The sequence below is a fragment of the Mustela nivalis genome (genome assembly GCF_964662115.1).
Source record: "Mustela nivalis genome assembly, chromosome: 13".
In the NCBI taxonomy this organism is placed as follows: domain Eukaryota; kingdom Metazoa; phylum Chordata; class Mammalia; order Carnivora; family Mustelidae; genus Mustela; species Mustela nivalis.
In genome coordinates, this window is record NC_139032.1 from 35776573 (window position 1) to 35799408 (window position 22836).

Below are 22836 nucleotides of genomic sequence, written 5' to 3' on the forward strand. Positions count from 1 at the left end.
CACATGGATATACTGAGTCTAGTTTCATAAGGATAAATTTTTAAGATTGTGTCAGCATATTGTTTGGGTCTTTAGTTACATAGTTATTTTCTCTAGGAAGCTCATAGAACTTAGAATGAATGAGTAAAATGCACTTGGTTAAGCAGTATTTTAAAATAATTTTTGTTTCATTTAAACTCATTGATGCTGACCACAAAAGAAGTATATTACCTGTTAATTTTCTAGATTGCTCCTCTCAGAAAATCAAATAACCTTGATTTTTTTGATAAGTGGACAGTAACAGAATAAATAATTAATAACAAAATAAATAATTATGTTTTTTTAAAATGTAGTTCTAGGGAGTAATAATGATTATATTATCTAGACCATTCTTGGATTAAAGATAAAGGTTAAAGGCAAACCATAAAAAGGTCTTGAATTGTTATTATTCTGGTATCGCATCTACCAAAATGCACTAGATATCATTAGTGCTGTGCTTTTTTGATTAGAAATGTGGTCTGTCAGTATCAAATAGCAAAACCTACACTATTCCAAAACTGGGCAGGCAGTTACTGGCATTCTCCTTCACTGTATTCATGCTTTACTTTTTGATGATTGCATTCCAAATGTAATTTCTCCTTTGAACTCTTTCTTATTTTTAAATTATATAGCTAAAAATCTTTTCAGGTTTCTTCTCTGATATAATTATACTACTTAAGGCCCAAATTTAAAGCTATGCTATCTGTCAGATAACATTGAAATTAGAACATCAAAAGTTATTAAAAAGAATTCAAGGGTTTTCTCATTGTTTTTACTGCTTCTTCCACTTAATGCAAAAACATGTCAGTGGCATTTTCTTCAAATTGTTTTGGCTTGGTACATGGTACTCAAGAAAGTATTTATATATGTATTATTGTTGTTACTATTACTAGCAGCTAAGAGATAGAATACTCATGTAAATAATCTTTATTACACAACTGCAAAACTAACCTCATAATCACAAACATTCATATAGGCAACAGGTCAGTTTGTCAAAACACTCGTTTAAGAAAAGATCTCAATATGATAAATGAATTGCTAAGACTGCAATGACTTTCTCTTGGCCAAATCCAATCTCTTTTCCTGCTGTTATGATTGTTGTGAGTATAATTTGTGATGCACTCAACAGTCATTTACGATTATTATAATCCTCTTGGTTGATAAAGAGGGTAAACCAGGATTTGAACACAGACCCCATGGCCTGCGAAACTTTTTTACTTTTTATTTCTCTGATATTGTGCTCTTCTATTTCTCCTCCAATGTTTAAGCTTTATGAAATTTCTTCATTCTATAATGATTTTAAGGATACTAGCCTGGTTCAGTCACTAGAGTATGTGACTCTTGATCTTGGAGTCATGGGTTTGAGCCCCATGTTGGATGTAGAGAATATTTAAAAATAAAATAAAATAAAATAAAAATAATGATAGTTATTCATTAACAGGATTCCAAACACCACACTCAAAGTCATGAATTCCACCTGCACATATTTAGTTCTGTATACCAAGGCATACTTATACGTGTCTAAGAATGTCCCTTTGACTCTGGCAATGATTCTCAACACAGAAACATTCTCACTTACTACCATGCACTTTCATTGCTTTAATGTATGTGATTCTAATTATTTTAGATATCTAATGTACATATAAATGCAGATGTATTTATATTAATAGGGACACCCTATTACTTATTAGTCTTTCCAGTTACTTAAGTCCTGAAAGCTTTGATTCACCCAGCTAACTTCTGTAAGTTTATTCCATTCTCCCTAAAATGAGAACAGAGGTTTTATGATTGTTTTTTCATCAATAAATTATACTAACGTATTGTAAACATGGATGATACTGCAAAACATTTGGTAACAAAGGAAACTTCCTGACCTTGTTTGCCCAGTGTTCCATAAGGAAAATGGCCAAGGTGAAGAGAACATACAATTGTAGCCATTATTGAATTTGTTTCCTTTGCTATCATCCCATCTCCATTGGCTTTTACTGGGAGTCTAAGTGGCTGTCACCACCAGCACTGTGCAACACCTCTCTAGAGGCTATAAACACTGTGGCTTTTCTCACACAACAAAAGGAAATCCTTTGAAGTCTAAAACATGAAGTTTTCCCAAAGTAACTAGAAAAAAGGTAAGAAAGCCCTAAACCAGAAGTAATTGGGTTTACAGAATACAGAATCCTCAACTATCAACTACCACAGACTGGCTACGCTGTCCCCCCTTATGTCACTATCATACTTTCTCCCATCTCCTTTAGGGGGAAAAATTCTAAGTATAACTAGCTGTCTTTGAAGAAAACAGATGATGTTTTATCCATGCACAGGATAAAAGAAATCTTTCTTCTTTTGGAGAAACAGTGATATATTGTCAAAAGTCTCTGATGCTTCAGCATTTATTTACTCAGAAGCTTCTTCTTTTATTCTTATGTAAACAAATACATAATCAAAAAATTCCGGAACTCAAAAACCTTAGAAATCGTGTTGTCCCACTATCACATATTATAAATGATAAAATGAAGGCCAAAAGGCTATGCTCCTAGAAAATCTTATTAGATGAAAACATTCCCCTTATCTGCTGCCTTCACTACCTAGAAAACCTCACATTCTTTTATCAGATCTAGCTCAATTTTGCATCTGTGAGGTAGAATACCTTCACAGACTCCTGTAGGAATTTATTCTTCTTCTAGCCTCTCCTATAACATTCATTTCATATCCTTCTAATAGGATCTATCATCTCTGGTAAACCTCTCTCAGGCTGTGAAGCCTTGAGCAAGTTTCGAATCTTCTTTTAATCTCAGTTTTATTGGAATAAGTAACAATCCCTTTCTCTCTCAAGGATATTGAAACAATTAAAAGAAATAATCATTGTAAATGCTTTAGCACGTTTCCTGGCACACCATGCATGCTCAAAAAATCTTAATGTTGTTGGGCTAATATAATTCATGTATCCACACACCCTTCCCTTTCAGTTGGGGAGTTCCAAAAAGAGCTCTAATTCAGTCAGTAGCTCAGTGACTAGCACTGGATTGTGCACACTTTACCTTTAGGAAGTCTGCATTGAACATGTTAAGGAGTGAATAGTCTCACATGCTTGGCCCCCGGTAAATTCCCTTCTCCATTATGTATCCTTCAGACTAGGCACAATACCTTAACCAAAATTAGTTTCAGAAGTTTTAAAATAAAACACTGAATAAGCCACTGTTTTTGTTATGTGTGTCCTTAGCAAAGTCAGGATTTTTTGTTTTACTTGAGAAATTTCATACCAGGTATAATAATTGTGTCCTTCTGTGATTTCTCAAGAAGAAAATGTAGTCCCACCCAAATATATTGGATTTTATCCTTAATTTATATTCAACCTTTTCCTGATGCTGTAGTTTGACCTGAAAATTTTGAAGTTATATCTCTATTTCATGCGTGGGCAAATGCTCTAGCAATAGTATTCAAAACAATTTTGCATGGTAAGCTTTTTATATAACATTTTACCTATCATGCTTGAAATTTACATTAGAAGAACAATTGACTTCCTTACTTAATGATACTTTTAAGGAACTATGAAAATTCATGAATAAAATTATATTTTATGAGTAATTTGAAATAAAGAATCTTACTTTAATGATTCACTTAATAGATAAATGCATACTTAAATATAATAAGTAAATATATATGTGTGTTATAATTATTTTCAATTTTGAAAAAAAATCTATGAAGTGAGAAAAAAATCAATGTTCACAATGATAAACATGTTTACTCTGCTATTGGAAAAAGACTCATTGTAAAATTATGATGCCATAGGAAACCCATCTCTATCACAAATTTATATCTGGGTAGTCCTACAGATTCTGTGAACATGGGGAAGCAGTGCTATTAATAAGAGACGTGCTAGAAACTCTTCAGGTTAGAAACAAACCTCGCAAAGGTTTTGCTTGATTAAAAAAGTTATCATTTATAGTAAGAGAGAATAAACTCAAATATCTTACTTCTTGGCTTCAGAGACTTATCAAAATAAAAAAGACCCTCTTGCTAATATATTTCATACAAAACTTTCGGGGAGAGAATCTACCTTACTTAAGTTCATTTTATAGATTTTATAGCAGGGGGCAAAAAGCTAATTTTAAAGATCTACTTTTGGAAAAGAAAATTAGCATTGCCCTTAAATTACAGATGTTCATAGCTTATGATTTCTCTATTAATTCAGATATTATTGAATGGTGTTTTTATAATTTGAAGGAAAGGGTGGTGAGGAGGTGGATTCCATTTATGCTACTTCAAAATACTTAGGGTATCTGTATTTTATCTCTCTCTCTTCCTTTCTCTTTCTCTCTCACACACACACACATACACACACACACACAATTACTTCCTATAAATATATATATCCAGCACAATAGAAGTATCAACAGAATAATAATTACTGTATCTTTTAAAAGTTGACACATATAGTTTTCAGTAATAGATTTCCTCGACCTCCTCAGCCTTTCCCCACCCGCCATCTTGTTTCATTCCCTTTTATGCTGGTGCAGATTATTGTCCATCTCAGGGCACTTGGCAATCATGTCAGATAGCCAACAGAAATGCTATGCCGAGTTCTTACTGATACCACTGTGATTTCTTACAACACTTCACTTATGAGCTAAAATACTTCTGATCTTACTTTAAGTAGATAATAGAAATTTATTAATTTAACTTAAAATATATATTTACCTCTCTGAATACTACAAAATAAATAAAATACCTTTACTCTTAAGCCTATTTTAAGATGACAAGGTATTCTTATCTTTCTTTTTAGCCCACAAGATTGGAATAAGATGCCATAGTTGAGATGAATGCATATTCTGAAGTTTTTTTTTTTTATTAAAGATAGTATATTTGCATTTTATAATAGTTATACATTGAACTAAACTCACTATCCAGTGAATGATTATAACAAATAAAAATGGATTTAAAATAAGTATGCTTAGCTTATTTATTTAAATCTGAAATTTATTTGTGGAACATAAGGAATCGAATGGAGGACATAAGAGGAAGGAAGGGAAAAATGAAGTTGGGGAAATCAGAGGGGGAGACAAACCATGAAAAACTATGGACTCTGGGAAACAAACTGAAGGTTTTAGAGGGTGGGGGGAGTTGGGAAATGGGTGAGTCTGACAGTGGGTATTAAGGAGGGCATGTATTGCATAAAGAACTGGGTGTCATATGCAAACAATGAATCTTGGAACACTACAGCAAAAACCAATGATGTACTGTATAGTAACTAACATAACATAATAAAAAAATCCAACACAGATTTTCTTGATTTATGATAGGGTTATATCTTGATTAACCCGTCATAAATTGAACACATCATGAGTTGAAATGCACTTAGTACGCCTAACCTACTGAACATCATAACTTAGTTTAGCCCACTTTAAATGTGCTCAGAACACTTACATTAGCCTGTAGTTGGACAAAATCCTTTAATAATGTTGAATATCTCTTGTAATTTATTGAATAGTGTACTGAGAGTGAGACAGAATGGTTGTGTGGCTACGGAATTGTTGTGAGTGTATTGGTTGTTTACCCTTTTCATGGCATTACTGACCAGGAGCTGTGGCTCACCACTGCTGCCTGGGTTGTGGAAGAGGATTGTGTTACATATTTCTAGCCTGGGGAAAGATTCAAATTCAAAATTTGAAGTATGATTCCTACTCAGTGTGTACAGCGTTCACACCATTATAAGTAGGGGATCATTTGTACATATAATTAATTTATAAAATTTCTGTGATAATTAAGGTTTTATTTTACCATATCATTATTCTTCTTTTGCAGACATAAATTATGCTTATAATGTATAAAAATGAGCTATTTGAATGAGAGGTCATATGCTTAAATGCCAAATTTTTCTGCATTTATTAATCATGGCTAAATATCATATGCTGTTCTTAGGATTATAATTACAGGTATGTTGGACTAAAATGGAGTGAGACGGTCTGGAGTAAATGCTAAAAAATTCCAAGGTCAAGATTTCAGGTAAAATGTGTGAAAATAAAGGTCAGTTTATGATAGTGTGGATAGATATAAATTATGATATACTTAAGCTATTAAATAAATAAATTATTTACTTATTACTAAATAAATGAAATGAAGCATCAGGGACCACATGCTACAAACACAATTGCAAGACAATCAGCTGTCCTTACCTTCACAAACAAACAGATATAAGGAATGACAGGAAAGTTTTTGTTCCAATGTTTTCAACTTTTGCCAAAGAGGCAGATACAAATGTACAGAAACCTCTTTGCAAGTTAATGAGGGAAAATGCTCCATTTTCATCTCTCCTCTATCAGATTCCTTCAAGTTTAGAGATGTGATTTTGCAGAGAAGATAATGATGATGACAGAAGTTTATAGAGATCTTCCAGTTTTCACTTATTCTCGTGAATTCCTCCTTCAATACTGTACTGACTTGTCCTTATATTCAACTGTGAGAGGACATGTTAAAATTAGAAATTCTTTGCTCAATAAAATAACCTTTCCTATTCTTTTCCCCAACTTGCTTCTTTAAAGAATCCCAGCCATTGCTACTTCTTTCCATTTATCACTGTCCTGATCACACTGTAGATTTATCTTAAAATCCCAAACATTGTTGAAGTCTGTTGTTTTAAAAATATATTTAATCTCAACCTTATCCCATACAATGCTTAGGCCCCAATGTTTACCATATGTCTTTGCAGCGTCAATTCATACATACTCCTACAAGCATCAACCCAGAACAATTAACTAGAATCGTCTGGGTTGCTAGACCAATGAGTTGAATGAGTCCTTTGAATGTCCAGTATTAAATCCTTATTCCTTACTTCTAGTTTAATTTTCATCTAAAGTAACATAAATATCACTCTCGGAGTTGAATAAGATAGAATAATAGATTATCAGTCCCAAATGGAGTTGTTGATCCTTTTGCTAGAGCCTGTCTCCCAATTTCATCTTGACCAACTTAGTTGTGAATGTTTTGTTATACAACCAATTGCTCTAACCTAGGACTCACCCTTGTTGTCTCTTTTTCTCTTACCTTCTACATCCAATAGATTGGATGTGTTCTGCCCCCAATAGACTTCAAGTCCATCTCAGTGATCCCATCCTGATCTAGGACATCACATCTTTCTCTCTCAGAAATCTTCAAGTGTCTCCTCCTAAATGATCTTCCTACTTCTAGACTTCCTTCCAACTAATTCATTCTCCACAAAGCACTTATCTTAAAACGTAAATGGAATTACCACACACTTTATTTAAAAGTACTCAATCACTTCCAATCGCATTTACAATGAAATCAAATATACTTGTCATGGACTACAAAGCTTACCTCATTCCAAGCCGCTCTCCTTTTTTATTTACTGTGCTCCAGCTACACTAACATTCACATATTTTCTTGAACATTCCAAGCTTCTCTTTAATTCAGAGCCAAGAAATCCCATTATAGCCCCTTCCTTTCTCCAATTCTTCATGTGGTGAATTCATCTTTAATTTAAAATTATTAGCTTAAATACCAATGCCTGTCCTCATTATTCTATATTTGAGAGTATTTTTCTTCAGGACATCCAAAGTTGAGATTTATTTTTCATGTTTAATTTTTCCCCCCATTAAACTATGAAATCAATAAGATAAAAACTTTGTCAGCTCTCTCATTGTGACATGAGTTAGCCATTTTCCTAACACATAGTATGTTCTTCATAAGTTAATGGAAAAAAAGAGAGAGAAAAAAGAAGGAGGAGGAAGGAAGAAAGAGAGCAGAATGGTTGGAAAAGGAATGTGTGGAGAAACAAATGTTTGATTTAGTAAAAACAAAACAAAACAAAAATAAAAACAACCCACTAATCTGTTTAGCTCATACACAATTGGTTTTTCTATATAGCAAAAATTTAAAAAGCATCTGCTACTGCGAGATACAGCCAGGAACTAGAAAATATTTTTATTTTTCAGGGGGGACCCTAGTATTACTTTAACAGTTAAACAAAATGTATCATTAAATAGGTCAACAAAAAAGAAAAAAATAGAGTATTTTGTGCTTCTAATCACATTATTCTCAAGTTCAATCTTTATTTATGTTACCAAAACTTAGCTATATAATTTTTTCTGATTCTCTTTTTTTGGCCTTTTTAATAAGTGTTCATGCTTTCAGATTATAATTTTATTGCATTATTCAATCTTTTAATTTTGGGTTCAAACTATGCATAATAAAACAGTCTACATTTTTATAACTCTTCAATTTGTACATTTTCCTTCATGCAGCACATTAATTACATGTCTTTGAACTTTATTTGTCCCCAAACTCTGTCATCTCTATGAAAATGAAGTCAAGTATATTTAACTGGCATCAATTACTTTTAACTGTGATATGTCTCAAGTGCATTTTTTCCCCTTTATCTATCATTTACCACCAGGGACACCTTCAAATATTAAATCCTGAAGTGTTTGTGTAAACTTTGTATATTTTCACAGATAAACTCATTAATAAACTTGTTATTTAGCTATTTGAAATGTTTAGTGAAGGATCAGAGATATTAAGGCTACATAAAGTCTTTGTACCAATCTTCAAGATACCTTTCTGTGTTTCACCGCTGTTCTCCCTGCTCTAATTGCCCCACAGAGATCAGTAATTTAGTAAAAGTGAAAATCACCTAATTAGCTTTTAATTAGTACATGCTTCATATTTCATCATCTTTGGCTACCTAAAACAGACAAGGAAGCCCAAAAGAAAAATGAAGATCTTTTTTTTTTAAACAGTTCTGATACAAACTCCACACTCTCCAAATTTATGAAAATAAATTAAATACTATCTTTAGCTTCAAGGATTTTTAATCCATGAACCCTACATTCTTATCAGATCTTTCACTATTATAAAGATTTAAAAATAATAACTAATTATTAAAAACAACCTATTATGTGGTTTGCTTTTGTACTTCTATTGTTTGAGTTAGGAGTTACTCCAAAGTTAATGAAATAGCTTGTATTATGAACCCAGAGATTTAAAAAGAAATGGCCAAATATGGATATATGAATATGAAATTATTGAACTTTCTCTTTTACGTAATTATTTAATTCCATTATGTTTCATTACATCTCTTGAGTATTTCACCTGTTCTGGAGACAATTGGAAGTATTTAAATAAAGATGAATACTTCAAGAGAAAAACACATGCAATTCAAAATCACACATAATAGGACAATACAATATGTGGCAAACATATACACATTTGTATAACTGACTCAGAATTTTAAGGAAGACATAATACTGATTTTTATCAAACACAAAATGGGTATGGGATGCACTTCTGAGTTTGTTATGGAAAATGTTATACATATACACATCTTTATTAAATCTCAAAACAAATAAAATTTCAATGTAGTACATACAATAGTATTCTGTAGCTAATCCTCTGGCAGTATTTACCATGGTTGTTATGTGTTTATGCAATTTATTAAATATAATATTTTAGAGACAACTAAATACATTTTAATAATTTTATTTGAATACTATACAGACTAATTTCTGAGTTTTTTTTAATGATTCTGTAGATTATTTTGTAGACTGCTTCACTTAATATATGCTGGAAATAAATTATCATAATACACTAAGGGTTAAAATCAAGTATTAATTTTAGTATGCTGCTGAATATTTATTTCAAAATTGTAACTGATCGTGTGCCACACAGAGTAGACATTACGTAAATACATATCTAAATATTATAAAAACCTACAAATTGCTTATAAATAGCAACATTAAATTATTAAACAAATACAAACATCTTTATATTTATTTAAGAATATTACAATAAGAGTTAAAATACACACAGAGCAATTACTATTCTATGAGAAGCTTTCCAGAAAACTATTTTAGTATATGTGTTGCCAAAGCAAGCACCAGGAAACTATTTTAAACATACAAGATAGTAGCACTATCCTTACAATTTAAGAATAGAATAATATCCTTAAAACCTGGAAATTATTAGGTGTAAAAGCTTAAATAATAAAGCTTTTAGAGAAACTGTAGGAACCATGGCAAAGGCAGATATTTCTCTCTCTCTCTTTTTTTTTTGTTAACATCTCTTAACTAGGTCACAAAAAGTCCTAATCGCATAAGAAATAAACCTAATTGAGAATTTCTATTCACCAAAAGACACCACTAGGAGAGTACTAAAATAATCCTCCAAGTGCTTTAATATAAAATATAAATATCCAGTCATATGCCAGAAAATGTTTAACAACTAACTTTTCTGTTTTTTAGTGTTTGTCAATGTGTGTGGTATAAAAATTTCTACCGTGGCAGATTTTCAAACTACCGAGCAGCTCTCTAAATTCCTGACACTTTAACGGTTCGCTCTTGTGCATCGGTTTGAGCTAGCTCCATCACAGAGGATTCAATACCCATTACACACAAAATGAAAAAGGATACACAGTATAGTAGAAAAAGGGCAAGTCTTAACACTTCAAAAAGGAGAATATTCATATGACAAATAATCATCACAAATATGATAATCATAAAAGTGCCATCAATCTTCAAAGTATTCAAATTGAAATATTTCTGTTTTACATTTCTATAAACACACCAATTTGGCTAAAATAGAAGGATAAAAAATTCTACAATGTTAGTGAATATTCGGAGCAACAGAAATCTCACATCCTGCTCCCCAAAATCAATACAACCACTTTGGCAAACTTTCAGTCTCTACTAAAGTAGAACATATGCATTTCCTATATATCCAACAAAATACATGCATGCATTTCCTAAAAGATGTTCCAGATGTCCACATAACCACTATTCACAAGAACCAAAGACTGGAAGCTACCTGAATGCTTATAATGGGAGAGAGGATCATAATTTGGTACATCCACACAGCTGAATACTAAGCATCAATGAAAATGAATGATTAATCACTGCATAAAATTTTACAAATGTAATGCTAAGCAAAAGAGGCAAAGTAGTAACTACTGTATGACTTCATCTGTAGGATGTAAAACGGAATAATCTATCCTTCTAGAAGTCAATACAGTGCTTATTTTCCTGGATATAATTACCAAGAGAGTACTATGCAATGGGTTTCAATGTATACTAATTTTTGTTGTTGTTGTTTGTTTGTTTGTTTGTTTTTTAATGTGAGAGCTGGTTATATGAGACTGACGCGCTGCCTACTGTGCTAAGGAGGTACCTGAGAGCTGATTATATGGGTAGGAGTGTTTATTTCGTTAAAATTTACTGAAACTGTATACTTAAGATACGAGCAAGATTAGAGATGAAAAATAATGATGCGTGTAATTTTAAAAAATATTTTGACGTATTTTATAACTTGAATTAACTTGCGAGAAAAGTTCATTAGGTATATTTGTAAAATATAAATTACAATTTAACAATGCCTGTTGGGATTAAAATTATTGTTCTTTGCACATCCAAATAATGTATTTCATAAAAAAAATTCTTTCATTATCACCAGAATCCACTTAGTAGAGCAGTGGAATTTTCCCTTGCTTCTATTTGACACTTGTCTTCAATAATCATATGTTGAGTGTCTCAAAAAAATGTAACCAAAGCATATACCTTAGAATGCCCCAAGGTGGTTATTCCCTATAGCCTCTTAAAAAAACTTCTTCAAGATACATTTTGATAAGGCTGCATTATCAAATTAACAAGTTTACTTAATCAACTTTGTGTTTCTGAAGATATCATTTACCCGCAAATATAAAATGTATGACACAATTGCTCGTATTATCTGCATTTTATTTTTATCAGTCGAAAGCTAAATCTTTATTATGTTTACTATTAAAGAAGAGATAAACTGAAAATTATCTAACTAAACAACAAAAGTGAAATTATTTACTTAACATTCTGTAGTAATTAAAGTGGAATCCAGATTCACATGTGTAATTGAGTACATCAACCAAAGAAGCTGACAAATTAATAAGGCCCATAAGGTCACCTTAGAAGTAGCTGATTACTTCTTATCATTTCTTTTTCCATAGTTACATATTTTACTTTGAACTTCCTAAAGCTCTAATATCAAGCTTTCATAGAGGAATTCAATTTTGATAAGTCTTGACAGGTGATGAAATAAGTTTTCCTTTCAGTAACTCATTGCCTCTCTTCATTGCCATCCAATGGACCTCATTATAAAAATTTGAATATATAAAATTGTCATTCATGTCCAAAGAACTTTTTCAGTAGTATAAATCTTATCTTTCTGAACAATGCCTTCAAATTCACTTAGAGCCTATCAAAGATTATTTCAAATGATCATTATTATAATCTACCTAAGAACATAAACATTTAATAGAAAATATCACACAGTTTCTTCAACATTTATGTAAAAGTATGGTAAAGTGTCAAGAAAACTATGCAAATTACCTTTATATTTACAGGTATATTTACTGATCTATTATCAAGCAGGTATAATAAAGAGGAAAAATAACTCTTCTTAATTATACTCTTACCATAAGCTCACTGGTTAGGAATTCAGATAAGAAGTTCACCACCCTGAGACCTAGAAAAGTATAAGCAAAAATATTTTCTATCAGTACTGGCATCATATTCTAATTTAAGCATTATAAAATGTTAAATAATGATTCAATATTATGAAAATTTTTCATTGTATGAGTAACTAGTATACACATAATTTGACAAGCAATTTTGACTACAACATTCTTCTAAAATAGTATTATCATTACTCAGCTTACATCAACCTATTGTGATTTAAGATTAATTACTCTAAGTTGAGCTCTTTAATGCAGGGATGACAAATAAGTAGAGAAATTTTACTGTCTCCTTTGTTTCCTCTAGACCTCTGGGTGATGGGCATATTTGCAAGCAAAATTTATTTTGCATATATTACTGAACCTTCTCAGTTACCTTCATTTAACAGTTTGAAATGTAGGCACACCCATACACATACACACTTGCTACACATGTGGGTGCACACACATGCATATGCAAATGTGGTTATCATACTGCAATCCTATGTTTATCTTTGCTTTATCTGTTTAAATCAGTGGAGAATATATAACTTTCCATGAATATAAATATTGTCTATCATTATACAAAGGCTGCATAGTACTCCATAGTTTGTTGTGCACCTTAAATTGTTTAAGATATTTGATTATGCAGTAACACTATATCATACTGGTTATCAGTATCTTCTTTGAATTGAGCCATTTAGTTACCATTATATGTGATCATTATTTAATAGTTAATGTGCTTTGCAAGAGCTTTAATATTTTGATGCAGTGGTAACCTACCAATTACACATATATATTAAGTCCTTGAATTTGTTTCCTTCTAGGTAGATTCTGTTCTATATGAACAAAAGAATAGACTGAAGATGTAATCTTTTCCATCAGTGAAGAAGTTAGTAACCTTTATAAACTCTTTAGTAAACTATGAATGACTGGTATATAGGCAGGTGTCCACTGTGTGACAATCTTACAATTTCAGTTAATAGAAGAGAGAAACCACAATAGATTGGATCTACTATGTAATGCCTTAATGAGTGGTATTGTTTTTAAGGTTATGTTTTTCTCAAAGAACTGGGAATTAAATTATTCCAACTATTTTCTACTTAATTAAAGGAAACATATGACATAGTTTATGTGCCAAAGAAATGATATTTAATTCTTAGAAGGAATTATCATATGTGAAAATGACTCTGACACTAAAGGATCTACTTGAGTAGTGAAATAAAATGCTTCTAATACCCTTCTGATGATATGTTAGCTGAAATCAAAACATCACTATCTCTGAATTGTGAACGTTCACATTAAAAATTATTTTTCTGCCAATTGAAATGCACGTATGGAGTAAAATTTTCAATAATGAGTGCTCAGACCTCTTGGTCAAAGTCATTGTCTAACTGGTGGCAAGGACTTGACTGCTTTCTGAGTCTTTGATTCTCATCCTGTTGTATTTCACTGCAGTTACTTCAGGTCTCCTTGTTTCTGAGTTGGAGACGCTATTTCTTAGTCTTCCACAGATGTGTCTCCTGTGCATTCCTTTTACAAATTCCAGTGCACAGGGATTAACCTTGTGAACCTGCTATTCATTCTCTACTGTGTTCTGCTTTTATTTCCCCTGCAGGAACAAGGAGTGAGAAGATGACTTCAAAAGATCCATTTCCTACTGACACTCAGTAAAAGGGAAGCCATTCCCAAGAATCGAGTGTGATCTGATTACTTATACTTCAACATGTCAATCAGGAAATTACATCATGTCCTGCCTCCTATTCCTTTTTTATCAAGAGATGCATCAAGTTAAATATGAAGTAAATGTTAAAGGGTTAAGTGTTAGAAACTACATTTGGCTGAAGCAAAGTATCACCATTGTAAAATGAACTCCTTGGAGATTATATATATATATACATATATATATATATATATATACACACATATATTAAAGTTTGTAGTTATTATTTTTTTAAGATTTAAAGTCAAACTTAAAATCTAAGGTTTGCCATCATAAAACAGGAATAATAATTTTTTGTAGCACTATCAGATGCTAGACCACTCCTGCAAGTACTACATTGCAGATTTGTGATATTAAATGGAGAGTTTTTTTTTTTAATTTATTTTGACAGAGAGAGATCACAAGCAGGCAGAGAGACAGGCAGAGAGAGAGAAGGAAGCAGGCTCCCTACTGAGCAGAGAGCCCAATGCGGGGCTCGATCCCAGGACTCTGAGATCATGACCCGAGCCGAAGGCAGAGGCTTAACCCACTGAGCCACCCAGGTGCCCCTTAAATGGAGAGTTTTAACTGAATAATAGAATTTCAACATAATAAACACATAAGAGAATTTATGTCCTCCAGTTATATCTAGAATGCTTATCTATATCTGAAAGTGAATATTCAGATAATAACAGTAAATCCAGTAGACATCCTTGTTTGTATTAGGGGCATTGTTATACTGAGTAGATACATTATACACTTAAGACTGTATGTCATGACCCATGAGTAAATTCAGGTATTCCAAATCATATTCAACACATTTGGCTAGTTGGTCTTCAAAGCAAAAGCCAAACCAGAGAGGTGATTTTAGGCACATAAGAAAGCTAAAGCAGAAGTGTGGCTCACCCCAATTTTAATCTACTTTCTTAAAATGATTTACATGGCCTGACTCAGGCAAGTATACTGACTATTGGGACACAATTAAAGGGAATAAAATAAATCTTAACATGATGTTAGATAAGATAACTATTTTAGGGGAGAAACTTGTAGTGAAGGATCAGTAATTAAACTGTCAGTGACACTGGTACTATGTTAGAGTTTTATCATTAATGCATTTGAGGAAATTTTACTTCATAGATAAGAATCTAGTAAATAGATTTGATCAGATATACTCCTTTCACTTGTACTTTTTGTCCATGTGGGGATAGCCATTCAGAAAGAATTTATGCTGAGCAAAGTAAGCAGACTTCAGCAAAATTGCAATTTGGGTAATTCTGAAATTCTAATATCCTAAACCTATCATAAATCTACATAGCTGTCAAAGTATTGCAAAAATTTTGAGCAGCTATACTTGAATTAGTACTTCTATAAATTAATTAATGTTATTATTGAATGTACCTATCAGATATGTGACTCAGCTTTTGAAGAAATTCATGGAATCAGCATTTCAAATGGTGATTTTCTCTGATGCTAAAAGGAATTAGACTGTTTTATCTCTTCTTGGCTCACTTTTACAGGGGAGTTCAATATTTTGGAAGAAGCAGAATTTTATTTTATTTTATTTTTTAAAGATTTTATTTATTTATTTGACAGAGATCACAAGTAGGCAGAGAGGCAGGCAGAGAGAGAGAGAGAGAGAGGAGGAAGCAGGCTCCCTGCTGAACAGAGAGCAGAGAGTCCGATGCGGGGCGCCATCCCAGGACCCTGAGACCATGACCTGAGCCGCAAGCAGAGGCTTTAACCCACTGAGACACCCAGGCGCCCCAGGAAGCAAAATTTTAAAATGATTTGGAAACCTAAAGGTTGTGAAGTCATTTTAAGTAATTATAAAAAATAGTATATGATAGTAAATAAATTTAAAGATAGTTTGATGGGCTTAGGAAAATCATAGTTAATCAACAATGGATAAGTAGAACAACGCTAATATTTCCACACTCTATGTCATGTATCCTACATTGTTATCACTAAAGTCTCTTTTAATACTATTATTTAAAATACAATTATTTTCCACATTCTCAGAAAAGATGTTGGAAGCTAACAGTTGCATGGGTAAACTGCAAAATGTCTTATTGCTAGTACATTGTGGAGTAAAAACTCAACTCAAGCATAATTACATTCAGAATCCCAATTAATTCATATACCAGGGTAGAATCATTATTAATGAATAGCATTTACTGAATACATACCGTATGTCAGGTATTTTGTGGGTATTAACTCATTTAATTCTTACAACTGTATCTCTAGAGATGAAGTGAGCTGCCCTTTATTATACTTTCTTTTATTTATTTTTTAAATACAGAGATTCTGGCTTCAGAGACTGTGCTGTGAAGTATTACATCATAGTCTACCTGATACTTAATCATCTTGAGTGTTCTCAGAAGAGGTTTTTCAATGTGCATGTTTATATTTTTTTCAGGTTTGAGCATCATGTACATGTAATTTCACATTCATTATGTGACGATTATTTTGGTTGGTTGATCCTAGGTAATAACAATGATAGTATTTAGTGAATATATTCGTGTCAGGAAGTATGTTAGGTGCTGTAAATTCATCTCATTTAATTCCTATAGTAGTCCTAACAGGTATTATGGTCACCCTCATCGCATAGATAGGAAAATTGACTAGAAAGATAAATATACCCAAGAGCACAGAGTAAGTAAAAGGCACAGCTAAGTTTCAAACACAAACTCTCTCAACTTTATTAGTGTGATGCAGCATAAAGATTCTGAGTCTTCCAATAGGGAGGAAGTTTGAAAGAAGTTGAAGGCTCCCATTTTAGTTCACTTAGAAAAAAAAAACTAAAACTTCAACTTCTTAAATCAGAGCTCTGACTACACCCTAATTAAAAAAAAAAAAAAAACAACCAAATCTATAATAATAGCAAATGAATTAAAATCTTTCCAGTCTTATAATGCCAATATATTATAATTATTTTAGGTAGTGACAGCCTCTCAGTGTCTAGTTCATTAAATGTTAAACTGAAACTATGCATTATTTATTAGACATGCCAATTTCTAAAATTTTATGCCAATAAATTAGAGAGAATACATAAGATTTTACAAAATATGTAAATTTCATGTAATAAATGCACACTTTGGTATAGGTTATCAGAAACAGTTACTTGGAGAACCAGATAGTTTTCTATTCATTTACAAAAATGCAAATAATGTGTAAAAAAAACTTTGAACTCTCATTTCTTTCAAGACTGCCAAGCTTATCATCTCAGAAACATACTCCTGTTATAATTATAGGGGAAATGTTTGAGGAAAAAATAGGTAATTTCAGTGAAAACTGGCATATTTTAAACTCTCAATAAATAACTAATGAAAACCTAAATGCTCCAATAAACAAATGTTCCCAGATAGGCCCTTAGGAAGAAAGCTATCCTCTATTTAGGTACTAGATTTTACCTTAGCTCAGTATCCATACTTTCTCAGTATATTTTTCAGTACCTTTCAGTATCATTTCTTTCAATGTAGATTTTAAACCTTGGGTAAGTTGGAGTAACAGGCAATGAGGGGTTTTGGGACTATTAACTCATCCCATGATTAGGTAATCTAGGTATATCTGTTGTTTAACCATAACATATATAACTATGAGGTATAAGTTTAGTAATGCATACAGATATTTACTGAATAACAATGTGTCAGTCTCTATTATAATGGAATGTGAGGTTAAAGTGTTGAACAATACAAAGATGGTCTATTCTCACAGATGTTATACCCTGGTTACTGATATTATATTTAATGATGCAATGTTTTGTTGCCACTCTCAAGAGCCACTAGATACAGACTGTCATAACAGTCTATACACTTTAGTAAGGATTGGTCTTTGGAATTTTCGAATACTGACATAGTAAGCTTTATTAAGTTCAAGAGGGTTTAATATTATGGCAGAACATTCCAGTTATTCCCCTATCCATATAATGTTGTTTTTAATAAGAGAAACTCTGATTTTAGCTGGGTTCATGGGAATAAGACTATGATCCTTAGACTTAGTGCCATAAGACTAAGTTCTTGCAAAATACATATGTGGAAGTAAAATGAGTGACTTCTAGAAAGTGTCACTGAATGTAGAAAATATGTAGAGTATCTTTGACCTTTCTCCTATTAATTTCTCACTAGAATGCAGAATAAATGCCTGGATCACCCGCAGTCATTTTTTTTTTCTTTAAAGATTTTATTTATTTGACAGACAGGGATCCCAAGTAGGCAGAGAGGCAGGTGGCGGGGGGGTGGGGGGGTGGGGGGGTGGGGGGAGCAGGTTCCCCGCGGAGCAGAAAGCCCAATGAGGGGCTTGATCCCAGGACCCTGAGATCATGACCTGAGCCGAAGGCAGAGGCTTTAACCCACTGAGCCACCCAGGCTCCCCCCCGCAGTCATTTTGTATCATGACAGACAACCCTCACCTCCTTGCTCTGTTAAACTCCCAAGCAGAGTACTAAAATAGGAGGAGACTGGATCCTGAACAGCAGTGAGTGTCATCTCAGACTTGGAAGGATTATCTCTTGAATGTGAGCAAGAAATAAATTCTATAGAAACAGGAGATAGATTAGAGGCACCAAGGAATGAAAAAAATGGGAATGACTGCAGATGGGTGCAGAATTTCTTTTTGGATAAGAAAAACATTCTAAAATTAGTTACTGTTTGTGCAATGCCAAATATACTAAATCCACTAAAGTGTGCACTTCAAAAATTATACAAAAATGAATTTTATGATATGTGAATTATATCTCAATAAAGCTATTATTTAAAACGTGTTTGCCTTATTTGCCCTATTAGTCTAATTTGCTCTTAATAATTTGGAAACATTTTACTGTGCTAGAAAACTGTGTAGCATATTGTGTAGCATATTTTGGAACTCAAATTTGCTTGGATTTATTAATTTCCTACTATGCATTAGCATGTTTGAAGAAATTAGGGGAATTAAAAATAACAACAGCAGGGGCACCTGGGTGGCTCAATCGTTAAGCGTCTACCTTCCCTTAAGGTCATCGTCCAGGGTCCTGGGAACCAGCCCCACATCCAGCTCCCTGCTCAGAGAAAGGCCTGCTTCTCCCTCTCCCACTCCCCCTGCTTGTGTTCCTTCTCTCACTGTCTCTCTCTCTGTCAAAAAAAATAAATAAAAAATAATCTTCAAAAAAAATTAAAAATAGAACAACAACAACAACAAAAACAACCCCTGTCTTCCATAATCTACAGTCTACTGAAGAAAGAGGCCATTCATAAATTAACTAACACCAAGACCCAATATTAACCATCCAGGACTTTTGTGAGGATTTTATCGCATGACAGGAAGCCATTTGAAAACTTCTAAATAACAAAATTCATGATTAGAAAATCAGAAAGTTGTCAGTAAACATGGATCATATACTTTAGGTTGGAATCTACGTTTTAGCCTGTTGGTAACTGTGCCTTTAATTACTTTGTATCTAAATGAGTATCTGTTTTGACATTGTGCTTACAAAAACAAAAATGTTAAAAACCACTAAATAAAGTAGAAAAGCAATGATTACAAATATTTCTGGTGTCAAATAGTTAAAGAAACAACACTAAACAATCTGTTTTGGTGGTAGGGACTTAAATCTTTTAATGTAAAATGTGTAGATCCTTATGTGTGATATTCTGAATCAAACATCACTATTCTGAAAAATGCCTCTCTAAATTATTCAAAACCCTGAACTTTTATGGAAAATGTTTCCTTTGGGGGCACCTGGCTGACTCAGAGGAGCATGTGACTTTTGATTTTGAGGTCATGAGCTGAAGCTCCATGTGGGGTATAGAGATTACTTAAATAAATAAAACTCTAAAAAAGAAAAAAAAGTTACCTGTTGTGTGGATATGATTGGCAACAATAACCTCAAGTTATAAATGGTTACATAATAAAGAGATCCTCCAAATTTTTCATGAGTGATTTCACCATAATTTTCCTAAGTTAACATTCAGCCACACTAATTGATAAAGCTTCAAAAATAATAATGTCATCATAAAAGTTGTCATGCATTTACTATACCATACACCTGAAACTAACAGAACAGTGTTGTTAACTATACTGGAATTTAAAATAAAATTAATTAAAAAAAAAACGAAAAAAAATGTGGTCATCCTACAGATACCTATACATCTGAGAAGAAATGTAAATTAAATTTAAATCCCAGCATAATATGATGATTCTTTAGTTACTGGAAATGATTATACTGGAAAATCTCTAAGAATGAGTGAAAGTTCACAGGATTGGCTTAACCTTTAAGTGAATTAATTGGTTACTATAGCAATGTTAATTTTCATCTCACTTCAACTGTTATAGGAGCTCAAATAGGCTTTGGAGCTTCATTCAGTTCTATATTCTTTGGATATATACCCAGAAGTGGGACTGTTGAATTAGATGGTCATTCCATTTTCAATTTTTTGAGAAACTCCCATATTATTTTTCATCATGGCTGTATCAATTTACATTCCCACCAATAGCACACAAATATCCCCTTTCCTCTGCATTTTTGTCAACACATATTATCTCTAGTCTTTTTGAATATAGCCATTCTAACAGATAAGAGGTGATACCTCAGTGTAACTTGGTTTTCATTACTAATGTTGAGCATCTTTTCATGTACCTGTCGGCCATTTATAAGAAAAATGTTTTTTCAGGGGCGCCTGGGTGGCTCAGTGGGTTAAGCTGCTGCCTTCGGCTCAGGTCATGATCTCAGGGTCCTGGGATCGAGTCCCACATCGGGCTCTCTGCTCAGCAGGGAGCCTGCTTCCTTCTCTCTCTCTCTCTCTGCCTGCCTCTCAGTGTACTTGTAATTTCTCTCTGTCAAATAAATAAATCAAATCTTTAAAAAAAAAAAAAAAGAAAAAGAAAAAACAAAGAAAAATGTTTTCTCAGCTTTTCTGCCCATTTTTAAGTCAGATTTTTAAAGTTATGATTATGAAGCTATATGAATTCTTTGTATATATGGAATATTAACCTCTTATCAAATAAACGGTTTGCAAATACTTTGCCCATTATGTAGGCTGCCTCTTTCATTTTGCTAATGGCTTCCTTTGCTGTGCAGAAGCTTTTTTAGTTTGATGTAGTCCCATTTATTTATGTTTTTGCCTTTGTTGTTTTTGCTTTGTGTGTCCTTATTCAAATAATAGTTGCCAAGACCAGGGTGAAAGAGCTTTGCAGTGAATAAAAGGGAAAGCTTCAGGTATGCTCTGAAAGGAGCCTGTTAGCATAGAGAAGCTGGAGTGGACTAACTACAAGGAGAATATCCTATGCGATTGGTTTAGGGAAGATATTTGGCTTTCTCCAGTTTGTTAGGAGTTGGAAACGTAAAATGAAGGGTGAATAGTAAAAATTAAGGGAATTGGCTGCTATCCTCCTGAAAATGTCCTGTATTTCCTGGACTTTCCTGAACATTCTGAGCCAATTGCTGTAGAGGTTGTGGTTTGTCTTCCTCGACTTGCTGGTTAGAGTTCTATTGTCATGTATGGTCTGGTTGTTGTCCATTTGTTTATTAGTCTCACATATGTTATTTTTCATTTTCCCACTCCAATCGCAGGAGCACCCCTCAACTCAGCCACTAGTTACAGTTCAAAAAAAAAAAAAAAAAGCTTTTACTTATTTATTTGACAGAAAGAGAAAGAGAGGGCACAATATCTTTTTACTTCTAGTTGTCAACTGTCCGTATGAAATGTATGCAAACTATATTAAAGATAATTAGTCTCAAGATACATATTTCCCAAAATTCTATGAGGTAAAACACCTTTGTTTCAACTATTTAATACCCCATTTCTTTTTTTTTTTATTTTATTAGTAGAAAAGCCCATGAACATTTGCATATTTATCTATCACTTCTACTAGATAGGTTGAACATTGATATGACAGGGACTAGTGAGATACTGTGTAAGTTTATAACCTTGTTTACATATGTAGGCTATTACGCTATACACCTATCAACAATGGAGGGAAAATGTTTTTCTTTAATATGATTCTTTAATCTCTGATTTCATTAGCATAGCAGATTTATTCCATTTTACTAACAACTGAAGAAAGATTTAGCCATTGACTTGCTCTTCCTCATTAATTAACAAGTGTTTATTAAGTATATATTTATTACATGTCTAAACACAATATCAGATTTGGGGAAATATAAAGCATTAGCCCTCACTAATGATGTTCAGTTACAGAGACCAGTCTATTATATCAATGTTAAACAACAAAGGAGAAGGAAATATATATGAACATAGGATGCAAAAAATATGGTACAAATAGAATTGTTGTACCTAGTAGGAAAAAGGAGGAAAAATGGGTCTTCCTTTAGAGGAATACAAACCAGAAACAGTTTAAGGCTGTATCAAACCTAGGATTAACTTTTAGTTGTAGGGCATCTGGTGAGTTATTTGTTACTGAGGCTGCAATAGTAATGCCTACAATGGACCATGATAGTAATGATGATCACAAACACATAAGCATTACAGGTGTTCTAGAATCTTCATACACTAGTGAACTTAATTAATCCTCCTAACAACCCTAAATAGTGGGGCACATCTATTATATCTATTTTACAGTTAAATTCACTGAGGAACTGAGCAGCTAAGAAACTCCCTCAAGGACATAGTTCTAGTCAGGAGAAGACTCTGCTAATGATATATTCTTGTGTGTTGTT

General features: G+C 32.8%; 1 long non-coding RNA gene across 1 annotated transcript in view; it reads right to left on the reverse strand.

Annotated features, from left to right (window-relative positions):
• Positions 1–22836, reverse strand: part of LOC309846179 — a 431730-nt gene that overhangs the window by 176318 nt on the left and 232576 nt on the right. The window contains exon 4 of the long non-coding RNA XR_014301764.1: positions 12467–12516. This is a non-coding gene — a long non-coding RNA (uncharacterized lncRNA). The remainder of the gene's footprint in view (positions 1–12466; positions 12517–22836) is intronic.